This window comes from Sus scrofa, chromosome 16, assembly GCF_000003025.6.
Source record: "Sus scrofa isolate TJ Tabasco breed Duroc chromosome 16, Sscrofa11.1, whole genome shotgun sequence".
Classification (NCBI taxonomy): Eukaryota; Metazoa; Chordata; class Mammalia; order Artiodactyla; family Suidae; genus Sus; species Sus scrofa.
The window spans coordinates 49,978,230-50,000,660 of NC_010458.4; the positions used below are offsets into that span (position 1 = coordinate 49,978,230).

Below are 22,431 nucleotides of genomic sequence, written 5' to 3' on the forward strand. Positions count from 1 at the left end.
TTCACCCCCTGCTCCCCTAACATCCTGGCCCCACGCCCACATCCACTAATACAAAGACACTAATTGCTCCTGGCTCTAGTGCCAGGCGCTTTGAAAACATCTTTGCCTAATGGATGGAATTAACCTTGTTTAACGTACAAATCGGCAGCCTAATTTGCCATGAATCCCGACTCTGTGGCTCCACACACCGAGGCTGGGAGGAAACGGCTTCCTATTCTGCTCTAGCCACACTGGGAAAGAAAATCAGGGGTACCAGCCTTAGCCACACCTCCCTCTCGGCTCTGCTCTCCTCCTCCTGTGATGGAAGGAGGTGATATTTGAGTAGATATTTGTTCATGGCGCAACCCATTTGATGAAATCATAGTCCCCAGCTACGATGCCAGGCGGGATCTCCCAGAGACCACTAAACAGAAAAACTCGCAGATCAACTGAAGATGCTTGAAGCACATGGTTTATTAAATCTTGAAAACATTCAAAGAGAAGCCAGAGGAAAGAGCTGGGGTTGGTAAACGCACTTAGTACAGGCAGCAGCGGCTCACAGGAATACACCATATGAATCCTGGGTTATGCGATGTGTCTCTCTCTCTGCCTTGTCAGCCTATTCCTCTAATGGTTATAAAGACCAGAAATGAGGTCGGGCAAGCAGGCTCAGCAGGTGGAAGATGCCCGGAGCCACCTCGTGGCTGTTCCATCAGAGAACTGCGGCACCAGTTCTGCCAAGCCCAAGTCCTGCCTGACCGCTCAGCCAGCTGAGCGTGGTGGCTTCTATCCCAGCATCTTGGACACAAGACACATTTGGCCAGAATGGGTGTCACTAGCGGTGGGCAATTGAAGACTTCGTGAACACTGAGTGCCCGCGGATATTTACTGTTTTTGAGGCTTCTTGGCCTCTTCCCTCCATCCCACCCAGGCTCACACCCGGATGTTCTTGTCACTTCTTCTGGGTCTTCTGGTGAGCGCAGCTCACCAACTACTTGCTCACTCACTATTCTGACTTAGTTTCATCTCGTCACCTTATTTCTTTCTCTTGTTCTCAGCAAAGCAGAATTGGAAGTCCTTAAATCAAGCAGGAAACACACAAAACAAGACCTGAACGCCCATCTGGAGCTGCCTGAGGGAAGATCTGGAGAGAGGATTCCAGAAGAGGGAGACAGTCTCGATTGACCCAGTCCGACCCACAGCCCTAGTGTCAGGCATCCAGCAGCTCTGTCCAGTACAGAAAGGTCATGGTAAAGAGCAAGCCTGGGACTCAGATGTATCTGGGTTAGACTCCTGGTTCTATTGCTTCCCAGCTGTGTGACCTGCAGCAGGTGACCTCCCTCTCTGAGCTTCTGTTTCTGCGGGAGGAAAAGGGAAAGAGGAATCATTATGTTGAGATTTGGGGAAATACATGCGAAGGGGTCCACATATTATGGAACTGTCTTTGGCACCTCTCTCTAGAATATTTGGTTTTGGATCCTGGCTCCGTGTGCTTTTAAGTCATCAAATCGGTTCATTCATTCACTGAGCAAAGGCTTACTGAGCTCCACATGGGTCAGGTGCTGTTCTAGGCACTGAAGATGCACCAATGATCAAAGCCAAGTGCTGGTCCCCAGAGCTTCCATTCCAGGGGGTGGAGCAGATAAAAATCCAAAGAACAAGAAAATCTATAGGTGGTTGCATGGTGAGAAGGTTTAAACAAAGCAGGGAAGACAAAGGGCCAGATCAGTCAGGGGGGGTGGGGTAGCTTTTGATCTGGGAAAGCCCACACGGATAAGATACGATGGGAATGGGGGACACTGGGGGAAGGACCCAATGCCTGACTTGGGAAGAAGTGTTTCAGACAAGGGCAAAAGCACGTGCAAAGTTCCTGAGTGAGCGGGGAAAAGCTTGGTAGAGTACAAGTTACAGAAAGGAGGCCAGTGTGGCTGGAACCATGGGGGTGTAGATCCTGCAGGACCTGGAGACAGGGAGGTCCCTGAAGGGTCACAATTTGCTGTACAACTTAGAAGGATGCTCTGGCTGCTGTGGGGAGAGTCAGCGGGAGCAAGGTTAGCAGCTAGGGGGCTACGGAGATACCCAGGCACAGGTGGCTCTGATCCGAGTGGCAACAGAGAGCCCAGTTCATATTTACCCCTCAGGGTCTTTGTTTTTTATCATATAATATTTGTTCTACTTCACTTAGCATAATATTCTCCAGATCCATCCATGTTGCTACAAATGGCACTATTTCATTCTTTTTTATGGCTGAGTAATAGTCCATTCTATCTATCTATCTATCTATCTATCTATCTATCTATCTATCTTTCTATCCGTCTATATCACATCATCTTAAATCAATCATCTGTTGATGAGCATTTGGTTTGCTTCCATATCTTGACCATTGTAAATAGTGTTGCTATGTACATGGGGGTGCATGTATCTTTTTGAATTAGAATTTTCATTTTTCCAGCTATATACCCAGGAGTGGGATAGCTGGATCATTTGGTAACTCTATTTGTAGTTTTTTAAGGACTCTCCATACTGTTTTCCATAGTGGCTGCACCAATTTATATTCCCACCAACAATGTAAGAGGGTTCCCTTTTCTCCACACCTTCTCCAGCGTTTATTATTTGTAGACTTATTAATGATGGCCATTCTGACCACTGAGTGGATACCTCATTGTGGCTATCAGGCCATCTTGACATGACAGAAATAAAGCTTAGGGGAAAATGACTCACTGACTATTATTGAGCAAATCAGGGCAGATCACCTGACTGCCCATGATACAGCTTCTTCTGGAAAAAAAAAAAAATCTCAAATGTGTGTCCTACAAATTGAGAGGCAGGGAGGCCTTGGGTCTTGTTTCCATGTGAAGAGGACAAAGTGCATCAAATGTTGACATCCTGAACTGTCATTGGTTGAGTAGATTTGCAGGTGCCATGGCCCCAGCAGACGCTGCCATTCAGCTAGTGGAACCAGCCACTTTCCATGCAGAGGACTCCCAGGCTGGTTCCCATGTACAGGGAGGCCCCACATTGGGGCCAGGATGGCATGACCCCAACAGCTGGTTGTCCCCTCCTTTTACTCTCTTGCTGAGAATGACCCCGCTGCCTCCTCACCCCAGCCCCCTGTTCCTACGGTTGCCTCATTCTCTACATCAAGGAAGAAATGGGGTGACTACATCAGGAGCCTATCGTTTAGACTTTAGGCCTCACACACAAATCAAAAATATGCACCTCGCACCTGCTACTTCTAGCCTGACCTCACCTTCTTTGGGGGATGAAATGAAGCAAAACAACAGGAGTTCCTGTCGTGACTCAGTGGTTAACAAACCCAGCTAGTATCCATAAGGATGAGGGTTCGATCCTTGGCCCTGCTCAGTGGGTTAAGGGTCCTGTGTTGCTGTGGCTGTGGTGTTGGCCGGCAGCTGCAGCTCCAAGTTGACTTCTGGCCTGGGAACTTTCATGTGCTGCAGGTGCCGTAAAGAGGGGAAAAAAAAAAAATGGAGGAGGAGGCAGATGGGAAGGGTCATTTGCCCAATTGGAAAGTTCTAGAAAGGTGTTTGCAACTGGATGGCCTTTCCCCTGTGCTCAAATTTAGGCCAGCCTCCAGATGCTATGGGATTGTTTGAGTCCTGGTGGTCCCACCCCTCTTTGTAATACTTCTTTATAGCTCAGGGACAGCATTCAACTACCTGGGACTTTGGAACCATAGGCCAAAGCAGTGTCCGGGCATTTTCCCCCGAGGCCTGAGATACACTTACTCAATAGCAACTTAATCCCAGGACTCACTGGCCCACCCACCCAGGCCTGATAGGGACACAGCTTGCTGGCTCTATCATCCCTGAGCTCCCGTGACTGCAGGATGATCCAGGCAGGCTCAGGACACATGGGAGGTGTTCTATAACTTTTCATTGACTAGATCAATGAAGGCTCTCAGAGAGCTTGTAGATAAATGGGCTTAGCTTGTGGAGGCAGATGGAGAAACACTGAAGTGTAGGCTTCTACCAACAATTGCACACCCTAGAGAAAGTCTCTGGATCTAAAACTGTGGCACGTCCCTCATGCCAGGAGCTGTGCTAAGCACTGTACATGTATTGCACTGAGGGAGAGGGTTTTCTTCACCACCACTGCCAGCTTAAGGCACCTTCATCCTTGAGTGGTGCTCTTTAATATCAGACCAAGCCCCTCCTCCCCCCTCCTCCTTCCCACCCCTTCACGCCGCCACTGCAGGTTCAAAGCTGGCAAAGGACAGTAAATATATAGACAGAGGCTCCCAGCCCTGAGCTGCAAATCAGCAAGGAGAAGGCAGCCTGGGGGGAAAAAAAAAGGATCCCATGCCTATACCAACCTGGCGGCCAGCCAGGCTAGTGTGCACTGCCAGGCAGGAGAGGAAACAGCGTGGGAATCGGTGGCTGCTGGTTGGGTTTCCATCCCAGCTCCGCCCCTTGCCAGTTGCATGGCCTTCGATAACCTGCTGTCTCATTCAAGACTTTGGTTTCTTCATCTAAATACTACGGTTCAAGTCTTTACCTTGACATAATGGAGATAACATGTCTATTTTATTTTATTTTATTTTTGCCTGTTTGCCTTTCCTAGGGCCACTGCAGCAGCATATGGAGGTTCCCAGGCTAGGGGTCTCATTGGAGCTGTAGCCACGGGCCTACACCAGAGCCACAGCAACGCGGGATCCGAGCCACCTCTGCAACCTACACCACAGCTCACAGCAACGCCGGATCCTTAACCCACTGAGCAAAGCCATGGTTCCTAGTCAGATTTGTTAACCACTGTGCCACGACAGAACTCCTAGATTTCTTTAGTTTTTACCTAATGCCCTTTTTCTGTAGCAGGATCCCATCCACAGTACAACGTGGTCGTGCCCATGTGGTCACCATGCCTCCTTAGGCTCCTCTTGGTGGAGACAGCTCCTCTGACTTTCCTTATTCATGTCATCTTGACAGGTTTGAGGAGCCCTGGGTCGATAGTTTGTAGAAGGTCCTTCAATGGAGATTGATCAGACATTTTTCTCATGATTACACTGGAATTATGGGCCCTAGGGAGAAAGACCGCAGAGGTAAATGCCATTCTCACCACATCTATCCAGGGTACATACTGTCAGCATGACTTATTGTTGGAGTTGACCTCGATCAACCGGCAGCGGTAGTGTATCTGCTAGAAAATTCTATAGATTTTAGCAAGCAAATTGTGTCATGTATTAATTCTCAAAGTATTATATGGAATACTTTCTCCACCCTAAAAATATCTCCTGTGCTTCATCTTTTAGTCCTCCCTCAAACCCCAGAACCCCTAGGAACCACTGATCTGTTTATTGTTTAGGTGGCTTGCATTTTCTAGAGTGCCATATAAATGGAACCATACAGTGCATAGCTTTTTAGACTGTTTCTTTCAGGAAGCCCTATACATTTAGGATTCACCCACGTCTTTACATGACTGAACAGCCTTTAACCCCTTTATTACTGAAAAATATTCCATGGTATAAATGTACCACAGTTTGCTTATCCATTCACCTACTGTAGGATATTTTAGCAGCTTCCAACTTTTGGAATGGGATGTCTCTGTGTAGGACTTTGAATTTTAAGGGAGTGATCCAAAGATGCCAGATCAATTGAGATAAATTCTGATTGCATCATTAGCGCCATCCTGTGGCCACCAACAGTGGTATCAACTATTTCTATAAAAACCTTGGACTCGCTGTAGTTTCCATTGTCCACTCATTTTCCATGTGTTGGTTCTCCAGTCTTGCCATGGAATGTGTGGGGTTCCAAGAGCTCTTCGTTTCCTTGTCTGCTTGAATTCACACGTATTGTTTCTCCCCATCCTCTCCCCACTTGTACCCACTAGTTTGTTCTCCATATTTGTGAGTCTACTTCTTTTTGTTATACTCACTAGTTTGTTGTATTTTTTTTAGATTTCACATGTAGGTGATATCATACAATTTGTCTTTGTCTGATTTCTTTCACTTGAATCATAATACCCTTCAAGTCCATCCATGTTGCTGCAAATGGCGAAATTTTGTTCTTTTTATGACTGAGTAATATTCCATCTCACACACAGACACACACACACACACACACACACACACACACACACATACCATAGTTTCCTTATCCATTCATCCGTTGATGGACACTCAGGTTGCTTTCATATCTTGATTGTAAATAATGCTGCTGTAAACTACTGGGGTTCATGAATCTTCTCACATTAGTGTTTTTGTTTTCTTGGATATATGTACCCAGGAGTAGAATTGCTGGGTCATGTGGCAGTTCTATTTTTAGGTGTTTGAGAAACTTTCATACTGTTTCCAACAGTGACTGCACCAACTTACATGCCCACCGACAGTGTAGGAAGGTTCCATTTTCTCTACAGCCTCACCAACATTTGTTACTTGTGTTCTTTTTGATGATAACCATTCTGACAGGTGTGAGGTTATATCTCATTGTGGTTTCGATTTGCATTTCCCTGATGATCAGTGATGTTGAGCATCTTTTCATGCGCCTGTTGGCCATCTGCTTTTCCTCTTTAGAAAAATGTCTAGTCAGGTCTCTTGCCCATTTTTTAATTGAATTATTTGATGTTTTTGATGCTGAGTTGTATGGGTTGTATATGTTGGATACCAGCCCCTTTATCAGTCCTATCATTTGCCAATATTTTCTCCCATTCAGTAGGCTGTCTCTTTTGTCTCTGGTTTCCTTTGATATCTGATAGCCAGTTACTTGACGTTTTTGAGCTCACTTGCTCCTCCGTAAAATGCGACTGCTCATCTCCAGCTCAAAATCCTCCATATGTGAGGATTCAGTGAGATCACTAACCAAAGGGTAGGAAGGGGGACCCAGGAGACCGTGGCGGGCACAGAGCCTGCACTGGGCCCTTTCCGCTGCACTGCACCAGGGAGGGGGCCCCATGAGAGGCCAGGCCACGTCCATCCAGCCTAAAGCCCAGGCCTAGCAGTTGTGGGGAAACTCAGCCCACTTTCCTGACACTCTTCAACCCACTGCTTGGCTTTTCTCCTCTGGAGGAACCACACCCGGAGCAGGGGAGCAATTGGGTCAACATGACCTAGGACAGAGCCTGCTGTAAAGTCAACAAGGACAAGGAATTTTGCAATGACGAAACCAACAGTCTTTTAAGCAGGATCCAGCAGTCTGGAGGTGAGGAGCATTCTGTCCTGGCCTCCCTGAGCCCACTGGGGGCTCTTCTCCCATCTGGGGAGGCAGATTGTATCAGAGGAAAGGCAAGGGCTTTAGCATGAGGCACAATGATGTTCAAATCCTGGGCTTTCTAACTACTGGTTGTGTTATCTTGGATGAGCTCCTTTACCTTTTTTTTTTTTTTTTTGCTTTTTAGGGTCACACCCACGGCACACGGAGTTTCCCAGACTAGGGGTCGAATCGGGACTGTAGCCGCTGGCCTACATACACCACAGCCACAGCAACGCAGGATCCCAGCCAAATCTGCAACCTACACCACAGCTCACGGCAGCGCCGGATCCTTGACCCACTGAACGAGGCCAGGGATCGAACCCCCATCCTCATGGATACTAGTCAGATTCATTTCCACTGAGCCACGACGGGAAGTCCTCCTTTACCTTTCTGAGCCTCTCTTTCCTCATCTGTAGAATGGGCTGCAGATATACCTACCTTCCAATATGCCATGAAGATCACATGTGTTAATGCAAGAGCAGATGCTCATAAAGACCACTTCTCTTTATTGTAATTCTTCCCCCAAGTCCAGGTCTCAGCCCACCTGCCGAGTTCCCTGCCCCTCCCCTGCCCCCAAACTCTGCTAGTTCCAGCGTCACGTGCCGGGCCCATTGGGAAGGGTGGCATTGTCCAGAGCAGCAGAGTGCTACCCAGGAGATAGCTCTTGGGTCCCACAAGTGCATCTGGGTCCCAGGAGCCCCACTCACAGCTCTCTCCGTGGACCCCGATGGGAAGGGCATAGGGCAGACTCTGGTAAAAAGTCTTCAGGAGAGAAAACGAAAACGGACTCTTCTAAGGAAGAAGTGCCATCCTTAGAGAAAAAGATCCCTTTCTATTTTGGTCTCAACAAGTTAGGAACAGCCAGGCTCTCGGCCCAAGCAAACTATGCTGGTGCTGCTCCTTTATCACGATTCATCTTTCAGCAAATAATTACTTTCCCTCCAGGCACCCTCATCTCAACCTTCTAATTATACTATTGTTGGTTCGATGTCAACTGAACAATAAATCAAAAGTGGGGCAGCAAGGCTGACGCAATATGTGCTGAGGAGGGAGTCATGGGGGGCACGGGGCATCGGGTCAGGCACAGAGTGAGGGCTTGCTCTCTCTTTTTCTCACTTTTGCCTCAGAACAAGCTTCCTTGTCTCTGTGAATTCTGTTCGCTCTGGGATCCTGATCTGGGCTGTGAGTCACCCAAATCCTCTGCCTCTGAAATGAAGGGGACTGCATTTGTAAACCTTTCCCTCCAAGAGGTCTGGAGAGAATTTAATGAATGACACTGATTATAAAATACTTGCAAATACATGGATAATGAAAAATTTCACATAAACTTTGTCTCTGGTGGCAATTAGCTGCCTTCTGAATTTTTGCTGCATGCAAAAGCCAAGTTCTCCATTAGAGAAAAAAAGAGGGCAGTTTTTATTTTAATATTTTGTTTTGTTTTGTTTACCTTTTTTCTAGGGCCGCTTCCAAGGCATATGGAGATTCCCAGGCTAGGGGTCGAATCAGAGCTGTAGCCACCGGCCTACACCAGAGCCACAGCAACGCAAGATCCGAGCCGCCTCTGCAACCTACACCACAGCTAACGGCAACGCCGGATCCTTAACCCACTGAGCAAGGCCAGGGATCGAACCCGCAACCTCATGGTTCCTAGTCAGATTCGTTAACCACTGCGCCACGATGGGAACTCCTACCTTTTTTTTTTTTTTTAAGGGCCCTACCTGAGGTATATGGAAGTTCCCAGGCTAGGGGTCTAATCGGAACTACAGCTGCCGGCCTACACCATAGCCGAGGGAACGCCAGATCCAAGCCGCATCTTCAACCTACACCACAGCTCATGGAGACGACAGATCCTTAACCCACTGAGAGAGGCCAGGGATCAAACCCGCATCCTCATGGATCCTGGTCTGGTTCTTAACCTGCTGAGCCACGATGGGAACTCCTACTGTACTTTGTTTCATTCCATTCCATTTTATTTTATTTTCTGTTACTGAGGGAGGATAAGTAGGTGGTTCTAGAAGGGATTCAGGGCATGTGGGGCTAACTCTCATTTCAGTTCCATCTAATGTGTTCATTGACATGCCCAGTCAACTTGGCCATGGCGCTTACATCCTAGTGGGGAAGACAGAAGCTCTTTCTGATCTGTCACAGCACAACAGACCATGGCAGAAGCCTTGGAAGGTGCAGAGGGTATGCAGGGCAGAGAGTGACCTGCTCTGCATACGCCGCAGTGTGTTTCTCTAATTTTTTTTGAAAGCCAAGTCTATGTATACACTGGATCAAAGTCCAGTATGAGTCAGTTTAGTCAGCATTTTCAATTTAGTTTTAAAAATATGCCCTGACACCTGCTGGATACCATGCCCTGTGCCAGGTGCAGGGGATGGACACAGAAGGAAGATACCGTCTTGGCCTCAAGGAGCTTCCCTGAAAAGGGGGCAGCAGATATGAAGACAGATAATCATGATGTAAGCTGGTGAGTGCTGTGTTTGAGGTGTGTAAAGAATATTTAGCAAGAGTAGTAACTGATTGGGAAGTAGTCATGGTCACCAAATTGACCTTCTGTCCTTTAGCTTCAGAAAACAAGGGGACTCAGTGTGCCAGTGATAGTACTTTCCTTCTTAAACCCACAGTTTATTGAACAATTGTTATGAACCAGACACTGTGATAATCACTTTTCTGTTAACTCACTTAGTCCTTATAGAAACCCTGTGGGGTAATAAAAAATAGGAAAGTGACTCAACATCATGTCATTAGGGGATTGCAAATTAAAACAACAATATCACTACACACCCACTTGAACGGCCAAAATCCAGGATGCTGACAACACCAAATGCTAATGACGATATGGAGCAACAGGAACTCTTATTCATGGCTGGTGGGAATGCACAATGGTGCAGCCACTTTGGAAGACAATTTGGTGGTTTCTTACAAGGTAAACATACTCTTACCATATGATCCAGCAGTGCCCTCCTTGGTATTTGTTTGAATGGGTTGAAAACTTATGTCTGCACAAATATCTACACATCTTTGTATAGAGTAGCTTTATTCATAATTGCCCCAACCGGGAAGCAATCAAGATATCCTTCAGTAGGTGAATGGTACATCCAGATAATGAGATATTGTTCAGGGCTAAAAGGGAATGAGCTATCAAGCCATGAAAAAACACAGAGATGTTAAAATGCTTTTATTGGGTGAAAGGAGCTAATCTGAAAAGGCTACATATGGTATGATTTCAAAGATGTGACATTCTGGAAAAGGCAAAACTATGAAAAGAGTAAAAAGATCAGTGGTTGTTGGCAGGGATTGGGGGAAGAGGAATAGCAGAGCATAGAGGATTTTTAGGGCAATGAAACTGCTCTGTATGATGCTCTAATGGTGGATACATGATTTGTCCAAACGCATAGACTGTACACCACCAAGAGCAAACTGTAAGTAGATTATGGACTCTGGGTGGTGATGATGTGTCAGTGCAGGTTCATGAATTGTAACAAATGGCCCCCTTTTTGGGGGATGTGCCTAGCTGGGGGAGGCTGTACACATGGAAGGGCAGGAGGTACCTGTAAGAGAAAATCTCTCTACTTTCTGCTCAGTTTTGCTGTGAACCTAAAGCTGCTCTAAAAAATAAAGCCTATTCAAAAGAGGGAACTGGGGCATTCCCGCTGTGACTCATCAAATTAGGAAACCGACTGGTATTCATGAGGTTGTAGATTCGATCCCTGACCTTGCTTGGTGGGTTAAGGATCTGGCCTTGTCATGAGCTGCAGTGTAGGTCGAAGATGCAGCTAATTTGACCCCTGGCCTAGGAACTCCCATATGCTGCAGGTGTGCCCCCCCCCCAAAAAAAAAGAAGAAGAAGAAGAAAAATAAGAAAATAAGCAGTTTACTCATGGCTCAGCAGGTTAAGGATCCAGCATTGTCATGGGTTCGATCCCTGGCAAGGGAACTTCTGCATGCCATGAGCGTGGCCAAAAAAAAAAAAAAAAAAAAAGGAAAATGAGGGGAGTTCCCGTCGTGGCTCAGTGGTAAATGAATCCAAATAGGAACCATGAAGTTGTGGGTTCGATCCCTGGCCTTGCTCAGTGGGTTAAGGATCCGGTGTTGCCGTGAGCTGTGGTATAGGTCGAAGATGCGGCTTGGATCCCGCGTAGCTGTGGCTCTGGCGTAGGCCGGTGGCTACAGCTCCAATTAGACCCCTAGCATGGGAACCTCCATATGCCGCCGGAGCGGCTCAAGAAATGGCAAAATGACAAAAAAAAAGGAAAATGAGAATATAATTGCCATTCACGGGCACTGAGGCTATGTCCCAGGCAGTGGGTTATGGGCTTTGGACTTACTCTGGGTACTGGGAGCACTATCTCCTTACACTGCAGAGCAATCACAATCACGCCTTTCAAGGATAAATGAAGAAACTTGTCCAGGTCCTCACAGGAGGAGCTGGATCCAATCTTCTGACTCAAGCTGACTCAGTTCTGACTCCAGAACTCATGCCATTTAACCCCTGTGCTAGTCTTACTTTGAAGTCCAGACATGGCCATAGCTTCCTGTTTGGAATAGCCTGTGGCTGGTCCATCCAACACTGGTAGAACCACATATTTTACTTGATCATTCATTCATTCATTCATTGCTTTGATGGACAAATGTCTGGCTCCCTATGCAAAGGCCCGGGATTCGATGGAATGTTCCTTTTCGCTGTCTCGAGCAGCAGGAAACTTGAAAGACCTGTTCTTCTACCCCTGGTTCTGGCCTCCGGAGAACACTGGACGTGAAGCACTGGCATTTTAGCCAGCCAGCACAATGAGGGACCCCATACACAAGTCTTACTGGAGCATTCGGATGTGTGAAAAAAATCCCCTAAATGAAATGGCCTAGTGCCAGAGAATACCAAGAAATATATATCATATGAAGTGCCTGGCACAGTTGCAAACCAATGAACCATCAATTCTAAATGAAGGTGCACGTTTGCCCTGAAGGGCTGGTCCTGGGCTGAGCCAAGGTAAGTTTAAGGGAGGAAGCAGGGTAGAGACAGTTCTTCCCCTCCACCCCCAGGAGCCAATCTTTTGGTCAGAATTTGCCAGATCAAGGTTTTAATTCTCTCTTCATTTTGGCTGTAACCAGCTGACTGGTATTATGCTTGTAGTCATAGAATCCTGGTCGCCTGTGCAGATCGTGGATACGTAAACAAGGCCAAGAAGTCAACTTCGAAGTCCACGTGGGGCTCTAATATGCCCTGGATAGTTGTTTACAGTTACTTGGAGTGTTATCATCTCTCCCCCTTTCAATACCATGCAGAACTCACTCCCCAGTGTCCATATACCCTGACTGCCCTCACTTCCTAGCTGTGTGATCTGGGGGAGATGACTTAACCTCTCTGGGCTTCCATCTTGTCATCTGTATAACTGAGAGTGTAATGATCCTCCTGAGATAGTGGTCAGGATTCAATAATGTAATAAATTGGCTCAACCATTCTCATTGCTATCATACTGGGATGAAACGGATGAGGTATCTACATTTTTGCTCCTGAGAACCCCAGAAGACAAGATGGATGGCCAGGCTTGAAGAAGCTATGTAGGAGTCATGACATAGCTTGTTGTCCCAGTTGTTGCCCTGGGATAACTGGGAGCCCAGGAGAAAGGATTCACTGGGTCTGGCTGTACCAGTGGTTTCCTTGCAATGAGTTCCAGAAGGAAGGACCGTGGTTGTTCATCTTCCTTTCCCCAAAACCAAGTGCAGTTTCCTGCACAGAGTAGATGCCCAATAGATACCTGCAATCCAATGGAATTCAGTTCTGGACTTTAGTTTCCTTGTGGCGTGGACCATGTCGGGTCCATCATTACATCCCCGCAGGGCTTTGCCTGCTGAATGAATGAATGAGTCAGCACTGCTCACCTTCTGTGAGATGGATGGCATGACCTTCAGGGTAAGCACAGGTACAAGAACTCGAGTAAGGGAGCTCCAGTAGTGGCTCGGCGGATACGAATCTGACTAGCATCCATGAGGACACAGGTTCAGTCCCTAGCCTCACTCAGCAGGTTGAGGATCCAGCGTTGCTGTGAGCTGTGGTGTAGGTCGAAGATGTGGCTCTGATCTAGCGTTGCTGTGGCTGTGGTGTAACCCAGTGGCTACAGCTCTGATTCAACCCTTAGCCTGGGAACCTCCGTATGCCATGGGTGTGGCCCTAAAAAGACAAAAAAAAAAAAAGAACTCGAGTTAGTAGCACATTGCATCCTAGAGAGAAGACATTTATGTTGGTAATTGAACTCATTTACATGAGCGTGTATTTCCCATATCTGGATCTGTTCGGCCACACAGCATGTCGAGTGGAGGCATTGGGCACACGTGGGTCCACAGTCAAACTCTCTCTTTTACAGGATCCCTGACTTGGTTTCCTCACCTGCAAAGTGCGGATAGTGATAGATGTTTCATAAATCCAAGGATTCAATAAGACCCTTCTGTGACTGGCACATAAAAGCATTTTTACTTGCCAGGTACATTTACGAAGGGGCCCTGGCTGATTCTGGAACAAAAAGAGGGCCAAACACAGCCACTGCCCAGAAACTCAACATGTGGGGAGGGAGATGGATGAGAGAAGAAGCGAGTCTCACACCAGCCAGGATGAAGGATGGCTTGTCTCGCCTTCTCCAACCTGTGAACTTAATACAAACATAGGGGGGAAAATTTTTTATGGAAAATCTACCACCATATTATATTTTCATTTTTGGATATCAGAGAAGATCAAAATAGGAAAAATGTTTCTCTGAGCAATTACAAAAAAGAATAAACCTTACAAAATATCCACATAGGGCTGAGGAAATAGAAAACGTGAGCAACCTTGAGACTGGGGCATCAGCAAACAGGACCTCTGCGCTGAACTTTGCAGGGTGGCTTAGAAATTAAGAGGTGGGAGGGGAGGGGACAGCATGAACCTAGGCTGGGAAGTGAGACCTGGCAAGAAATGCAGGGTGAGGACCATGAGCCTTTGGTGGAGGATATTCTGTGCACTGTGGTCACAGAGCTGCCAAAGTCTCCAGGAAGAGCTAGCAGTCCCCAGGTTCAAATCCCAGCTCTGCCACTTTCAGGCAAACCTGGACCAGCCATTTCATGCTCTCTGAGCTCCTGTCTTTATGTAGACAACAGGAATAGAAGTACTTCCAGTTGTGACAGGGATTGCATAAGAAAAACCTTGTGACCGCCTGCAAGACGGGGTCTGACACACAGGAAGTGGGAATTTGATGTTAGATCCCATTCCCAGAGTTGGCCTTCATCTACTCCCACTCCCCAACAAGCAGAAATCTGAACAATTCTGGAGTTCCTGTTGTGGCTCAGCAGATTAAGAACCCGACTAGTATCCATGAGGATGCAGGTTCCATCCTTGTCCTCACTCAGTGGGTTAAGGATCCAGCATTGCTGCAAGCTGCAGCTTAGGCCACAGATGTGGCTCAGATCCTGCGTTGCTGTGGCTGTGGTGCAGGCCAGCAGCTGCAGCTCTGATTCGACCCCTAGCCTGGGAACTTCCATATGCTGCAGGTGCGGCCATAGAAAGAAAAATAAAAGAGGGAAAAAGAAATCTTCACAATTCCAGTGTAGGAGGCTGAGCTGCGGGAGGTGGAGAGAACCTCCAGGCAGGAAGTCAGGAAGGGGTATTTTCTCATTCTCCATACACTGGGCACAAGGACCGGAGCCCTGCAATGAAGGTCATGAGCGAGGAGCCACGTGGGCTCATCCTTTATGCGGCGCAGCCCTCACTTCCACTCCCCTGCACCAGGCGGTGGTGTTGCCAATCCACGGAATAAAAGGATGCCCTTGGCATTGGTATTTCTCTGCCCCGTATCCTTGGTTTCCGGGATTCTTCTGATCCCCTCCCTCCCCCCATTCTTCATCTCCTGGACCCCAGGCACCTTTCCACCCGCCTCGCCTTGCCAAAACCATCAGATATCGCTGTCATGTGAAGTAGGCAGGCCGCCAGCTGGTCAGCGCTTACACAATCCGTGGCGCCTACTTAAAGTGTCTGAGAGACTCACCACTCCGTCAGGACCTGGGGGCAGAGTCATTATCACTCCTTCTTTCTTTCTTCTCCTTTTTTTTTTTTTTGGTCTTGTATAGATACAGTATGAATTGATGTTTTCCTCTGAGTTCCCTCCTCCTCGTTTCTTAAAGGGATACGTGAATCAAACAGTTTCGCGTCATTCAGGCCACTGTGGAGCCCAGACGTGACAAAAGGGCCCGTGGAAAGGATCTGTCGGAGGGGGCTCCGAGGAGGCTGCGTGGCAGGGGCATCGGCTGCACGAGGGCTGGGTGATAAATTTTGTGTAACCTGTTCGTTATGCAGTAAAAGATTCTTGACAACAAAGTGCCTGCCTGGGTTACAAACAGGCTGTTTTTCGGACCCATATTTATTCCATCCCTTACTGTCTTTGTTAAAAGTGAACAGGACACTACTTGCCCTTCGACCGTTTATATTCTAGTAACTTCTAAGAATATGGTTTCCCGAGTTTTGTGGACACTTCTGGGTGTGCCGGGGGGCAGTGGAGAGAGGGGAGTCAAGTTGGGGAGCTGGGGGGTTGCTGGAGAAACTCTCCCAACGCAGGTTTCTGAGGCTGAAGGTGGATGGATCTGAGAGGGTGGGAAGGACCCACCCACCATTCAGAATTTAGGTGGTTAGAACATATTTCCCAGGAAGTCCAGTTGTGGCTCAGCGCGAATGAATCTGACTAGTATCCATGAGGAAGCGGCCTCGCTCAGAGGGTTAAAGAATCTGGCATCGCTGTGAGCTGCAATATAGGTCGCAGATGCAGGATGGATCCTGAGTTGCTATGGCTGTGGCGTAGGCCAGTGGCTACAGATCTGATTCGACCCCTAGCCTGGTTACTTCCAGGTTGCAGGTATGGCCCTAAAAAGACAAAAAAAAAAGTATGTATTTCCCATTTCTCCATTTTTTAAAAGTATGGCCATGCATTAGGGAAGGCAATGAAACATCATGTTGTTTCAAAGAAAACTCACTATGGTTGACTTCTTGTGCAACTGGGATATGCTGATGGCGAAAAGTGGATAATAATAATTCTGTTGGGACAATAGGTGTAAACCTTGGCTGGGCCAGGCAAACGAGGACATAAGACAAGCCCACTGACGTGGCATTTTTGCATAGGTGGAGCAAGGAATAGAGTCTTGCGTGGGCTGTCAAAAAGCCCATCACTAGGAGTTCCCATTGTGGCTTAGGTGGTTAAGGACCTGACATAGTCTCTGTGAGGATTTGAGTTCAATCCCTGGCCTTACTCAGTGGGTTATGGATCTGGTGTTGCTGCAAGCTGCAGCATAGGTTGAAGATGCTGCTTGGATCCCAAGCTGATGTGGCTATGGCCCAGGAAATTCTTTTAGCTGCAGATGTGGCCATAAAAAGATTTTTTAAAAAAAGAAAAGCCAATCATTAAAGTCCAAGCCTCATCCTCCAAGGTGAGCTGCCGGTTTCCCCTTACTCAGAACTTGCTTTTTCTTCCTCTTCTCCAGCAATAAATCAGAAAGACCATGAAAGGTGTTGGGGTCATGTCACCAGCAGTGACAAATGACAGCCCGAAGATTCCTTGCCTCCAAAGCAAAGTCTAGAGAGAACTTTCAGCACTATGCAATATTTAGCTCAATAACTCCTTGTATTTAAAATGATGACAATGTATACATCTAAGGATAACCTGACCCCCTTGCTGTACAGTGGGAAAATAAAAATAAAATAAAATAAAATAAAATAAAATGATGACTTTGAGAAAGTTCCTTTCGTGGCCCAGCAGAAACTAGAATCCATGAGGTTGTAGGTTCGATCCCTGGCCTTGCTCAGTGCGTTAAGGATCCAGTGTTGCCACGAGCTGTGGTGTAGGTTCCCGACGTGGCTCAGATCCTGCATTGCTGTGGGTGTGGTGTAGGCTGATGGCTGTAGCTCCAATTTGACCCCTAGCCTGGGAATGTCCATATGGTGCTTGTGTAGCTCTAAAAAAGCCAAAAAAAAAAAAAAAAAAAAAAACCTAGGTGTAAATCTACACAAGTTTTACAATTTGCGATAACATACACATAACATAAAATTTACCATGTGAACCGTTTTAAAGTGTAGCATTCAGTGGTATTAAGTATGTTGATATTGGGCAACAATCACCACCATCAATCCGCACAACTTTTCATCTTGGAAAACAGAAACTCTTTCGCCATTAAACCAGAACTCCTCATTCCCTTTCCCCACCAGCCCCTGGCAACCACTATTCCACTTTCTCTGTCTATGAACTTGCTGTTCTAGGGACATCGTATAAGTGGAATCATATAGTATTTGTCCCTTTGTCACTGACATTTCAGTTAGCATAATGACAAGGCTCATCATCTTCCAGCATGTGTCAGAATTTTCTTCTTTAAAAGGCAGATAATTTTAAACCTTTAAAACATTTTCACATTTAAACATTTTCCGCCAAATTTTCAATGTTCATCCAGATGCTAAAATAATCAGTAGCAGGCTTCATGCATCCATTGCTTAATTTTGCAAATTTCCTCAGGCTCCAAGTGCAGCTGATACCAGCTCAAGGTCAACTCATGAATTTGTCTAGAACCCGAATTCGGAAAGTGAAGAAAGCTCATAAAATGGAAAACCTGACATCTTGTGAAACCATCCGTGCACACACTCCAAGAAGAAAGACTGGGCGAGTTAATAAACTTGTGTTTTCTCTTATGGAGACTCCCTGTGGTTCACACACTTGCTGCTCTGAAGCGGTGGCGACTCAAGGTCGATCATGGTACCACACGTAAATCTTCCCAACATTCAAATGCACCTGTTCTGTTTCAAGGACGCAAGGCAAAAGATAAGGTGGCATTTCCCAGGGAAATGTATGTTTAGGGTTGTGGGGTGTGTTATGCACCCAGTCCATAGGGAAACATCCATGGGATACTGAGTTAATACGTTTTGTGTGTGAATTTGACGTGTCGTCTCCTCTGAAGCGCAGGGCCCAGAGCAGGGCCCATTCTTGCCTGGGTCTAAGGGCATCACTGACCAGAAGTGGCAAGTGCTATCCTGGAGGCATTAGCAGTTGCTTGCTTTTCCTTCTATCTCCCTCAGTCCCCCTCAGCCACATCAGACATGCTTACAATCTAAGGAAAATTCCTAGATCTTGTGGTGATAATGAAATGTTTTGAGGACAGGCCACCCAGAAGTCAGCTGGGTCTTGCTCCCTAAATGCCACATCAATTTTGTTCCAGTTTCTCCCTTTCCAGGGCCTGTTGAAGTTCAAAGCATCTTCTTCATCTCCTGGGCATTCATTTCCTTGGGTTTTTACCTCTTTGGGTGCTGTCTCCACTTGGCGCTATATCCTCCCAAGCCAAAACTTTTGAATTTCTCCAAAAGAAAAAGTAAACCAAAATACAGACTTTTTTTTTTTTTTTTTTTTTTTTACTTTTCACAGACTTTTTCTTTTTTCTTTTCCTTTTCCTTTTTTTTTTTTTTTTTTTTTTTTTTTTTGTCTTTTGTCTTTTTAGAGGCACATGGAGGTTCCCAGGCTCGGGGTCTAATTGGAGCTGTAGCCACCGGCCTACACCACAGCCATAGCAATGCCGAATCCAAGCCACATCTTCGACCTACACCACAGTTCACTGCAATGCCTAATCCTCAACCCACTGAGCAAGGCCAGGGATTGAACCCGCATGCTCATGGATACCAGTCAGGTTCATTAACCACTGAGCCACGACGGGAACTCCACTGACTTTTTCAAGAATTATAAAATAGTAGAATTTACATGAAAAATTTGATTTATGGAACAGAGAGAGAGCGCTGAAGAGATGTTTATATTGTAAAAGTACAAACAACTTCAAATGCAACAGTAGATTGCATGGCTCTTAAAATGCCCTTTGGCCTTTTTATTCTCTGGGGGTGTTTCCGTGACCCGTCGCCCCACTGAGCCCCTGGCGTCCTCCAGGTGATGGACTTGAACTGTTCCTTCCCAGTTCTTCCTGCTTTCATCCCTCTACCGCTCCCATTAGAGCAACCAATTCATTCCTTGTCTTATGTAAAGCCACTTGCTTCCATTCCCATGCCAACACACACACACATGCCTTTGGAGCTTTGAGCCAGCTAGCATCCTGATTTTCAGTGTCTCAACTTCTTCCCATAAACACTTACCAGGGTGTTTCTTCCAAACAAAGGCAGGTCCCTCCCTTAGAAGCATTCTAATGGGAATGGTAGGAATATAATTTTTTAAATCAAAGTATAGTTGACTTACCATGTTTCAGGTGCACAGCAAAGGGATTCAGTTATACATGTACATATATATATTCTTTTTCATACTCTTTTCCATTATAGATTATTATAGGATATTGATATAGTCCCCTGGGCTCTACAGTAAGGTCCTTGTTTTTTTATCTATTTTATAAGAAGTAGTGTATGTCTATTAATCCCAAATTCTCTATTCCCTCCCCTCTACTTTCCTCTTTGGTAACCATTAAGTTTGTTTTCTATGTCAGTCTATTTCTGTTTTGTAAGTTTGTTTTCTACGTCAGTCTATTTCTGTTTTGTAAACAAGTTCATTGTGTCATTTTTTTTAGATTCCAAGTGTAAGTGATACCATATAATATTTGTTTTTTGTCTGACTTACTTCAATTAGTATGATAATCTCTAAGTCCATCCATGTTGCTGCAAATAGCACTCTTTCATTTTTAATGGCTGAGTAATATTTCAGTGTGTGTGTGTGTGTGTGTGTGTGTGTGTGTGTGTGTGTACCGCACATCTTCTTTACCCATTAATCTGTGAATAGACATTTACGTTGTTTCCATGTCTTGGCTACTGTAAACAGTGCTGCTATGAACATTAAGGTGCATGTATCTTTTTCAAATTAAAGTTTTCTCTGGATATATGCCCAGGAGTGGGATTGCTGGATCATACGGTAGCTTTATTTTTAATTTCTAAGAAATCTCCGAACTGTTCTCCAGAGTGGCTGTGCCAATTTTCAAAGAACATGATTTGTTTTTCTATTTCATCACAGAAAAAGATGGGCAGTTTTTGTTTGTTTTTATTGCCTGAACACTGGTGCTAGTGAAGGCAATAATTATATAGTGCTGGCTATGAATTGCAATCCTTGCTGACTGTTAACTGCTGAAATGAAACGGAGCAACATGAGTCAAACAGGAACCTATGTGGAGATATCTCTACTCCTCCAAGCAGGCAGGTTTCAAGTTTGGGCACTCAAGAAATGATTGAAAATCAAATACACTTAGTTTTTGTCATTTATTCGGAATTACTTGAGAGTTGGAAATGAATATCACAAGAGAATACAAATAACAAATTACCATGAACCTATCCTGGGGGGATCCTCCGCCTATGCTAATGGGACCAGGTGTTTGCTGACTGTCAGAGCTGGAGGGGAAGCATTATCTAGTCTCATGATTGATTGTTAAACTTATTTGGCAGAACTCTATTTTCAAAAGGACTCATTCAGATGCCGATATGTGAGGCAGATAGAAATGGAAACTCTCTAGCTAAAGCAGGAGTTGGGGATGTGAGACCTTATATTCAGGAATATGACCCCTTATTCAACCCTCATCTTCTGCCCCTGCCCTTGCCCTGACCCTAAGCCAGCTCGGCAGAGCCTAAGCTTGGGCAAAAGAAATACTTTAAGGACGCTCTGCATGCCAGGCTCTGGAGTAGACCCCAGAGCAACAAATAGGCAACAAATAAAGGCAGATGCAACCCCAGTTTTTATAGAGCAGTCAATTCAGTGGGGAAGATCCTTTCCCACCTCTGTTACAAGATCTGCCGGGTCGTTTTTGTTGTTGTTTTCTTTTTTTCATTTTTTTCTTAACTTTCTTTTTTTTCTTTTAATTGTTATTTCCCCAATACAATCTTTCTTTCCTATTGCACAGCATGGTGACCCAGTTAAATACCATATGAGATCACTTATATCTGGAATCTAATATACAGCACAAATGAACCTTTCCACAGAAGAGAAAATCATGGACTTGGAGAATAGACGTTCCAGGTCTTTTGTAATAAATCTGGAGCAGACTTTGACTAGGCTCATGAAAACCCAAAGATCCCGGGGCGATTTTCTCATCTTTTGAAGAAAATCATAGAACTCTTAGTGACAGAGTCCTCCAGGAGGGTGACTTAACCCTTTCAGAGTTTAGTCTTGGCACATGCAGATAAGGTTTTAGAGGCTGGAGTCACTTAAGAAGCCTCATACCCTGTCACTTTAGCATTTTTTTAAGAAGCCTCATACCCTGTCACTTTAGCATGCGGGTAAAGGTGGACTAGACAAAACAGGTCTGTTTGTCCATTCATTTGTTCATTCACTCATTCATTCACTCATTCAGTCAGTATTTTCTCAGCGCTGACCTGGTCCCCCGGGTAGGAGGCTCAAGCTGGTAGGGACAAAAAGGTCAAACGATTGCAATATATCGAGTGTGGTCAGTGCTTTAATAGACAACCACCACCTCAGGGGAACATGTTAGAAAAATAGACAAATGACTGGTGGAGAAATGGTGCGGGCTAAAGAAGGTGCTGTTAAAGTTTAGGTAAGAAGACACCAGAAGCTCTGCCATGTCTCTGGTTCCAAGGAAACCGGGGTCTGCCTGTGCCCACCCGAGATAACATCAGACCTTCAGTTGTCCTTGGTGTCTAAAGAGTCCCTGGGTTCAGCGTTCTAGATCTTGCTTAATTAGGAAAACACTTGAGGTCCATCACCTGGCAATGCCTTACGTGTTGGTGATGCTACCATTCTCCCCGTTTCCCCCTACCTCCACCCCCAACCCGGGGCCGACCATTTCTAAGCTTCCCGGAGAAAGACTTGAGTCAGATGGTGCTGACCCTGCATGGGACAGGAGGAGACTTGCGAGGAGGAGAAGCAGAGGCGGCAGAGGGTCCTGAATGTGACTCAATCCAGAGCACATGGGAGGGGACTTGACTCAGGCCCCGGTGTGGGGTAATTGTGTCCCCGGGCCTGAAGGCAGAGTGACCAGGCCAGGGCCTCCTGTCAGCTGAGTTATCCTGGGCAAACCTCTTTACCTTTCTGTCTCAGACACGCATCTCTCCCTCTCCCCTGTCCCCAAACCTCTTTCTTAAAAAAGGTTTGTAGGTTTAAAAAAATATATTGACTTTATTATGGAATAATCTCCTCCAAAATTTTTTGAGCACAGATTTTCATATCTGATGGGGAAAATCAAGGAAAAAAATGGTGGTTGATAAAAGCAATATCTGAATTCTGTACCCCTTGATTTCATGACTATGGGGACATGCTTAGAAATA

General features: G+C 45.9%; 1 long non-coding RNA gene across 1 annotated transcript; it reads right to left on the bottom strand.

The window, feature by feature from the left end:
* On the bottom strand, positions 443 to 15,296 carry LOC110257325. Its single transcript, XR_002339796.1, has 3 exons — positions 15,197 to 15,296; positions 4,789 to 5,014; positions 443 to 1,337 (listed from the first exon to the last, which is right to left on the bottom strand). It is a non-coding gene; the product is annotated as an uncharacterized LOC110257325 (long non-coding RNA).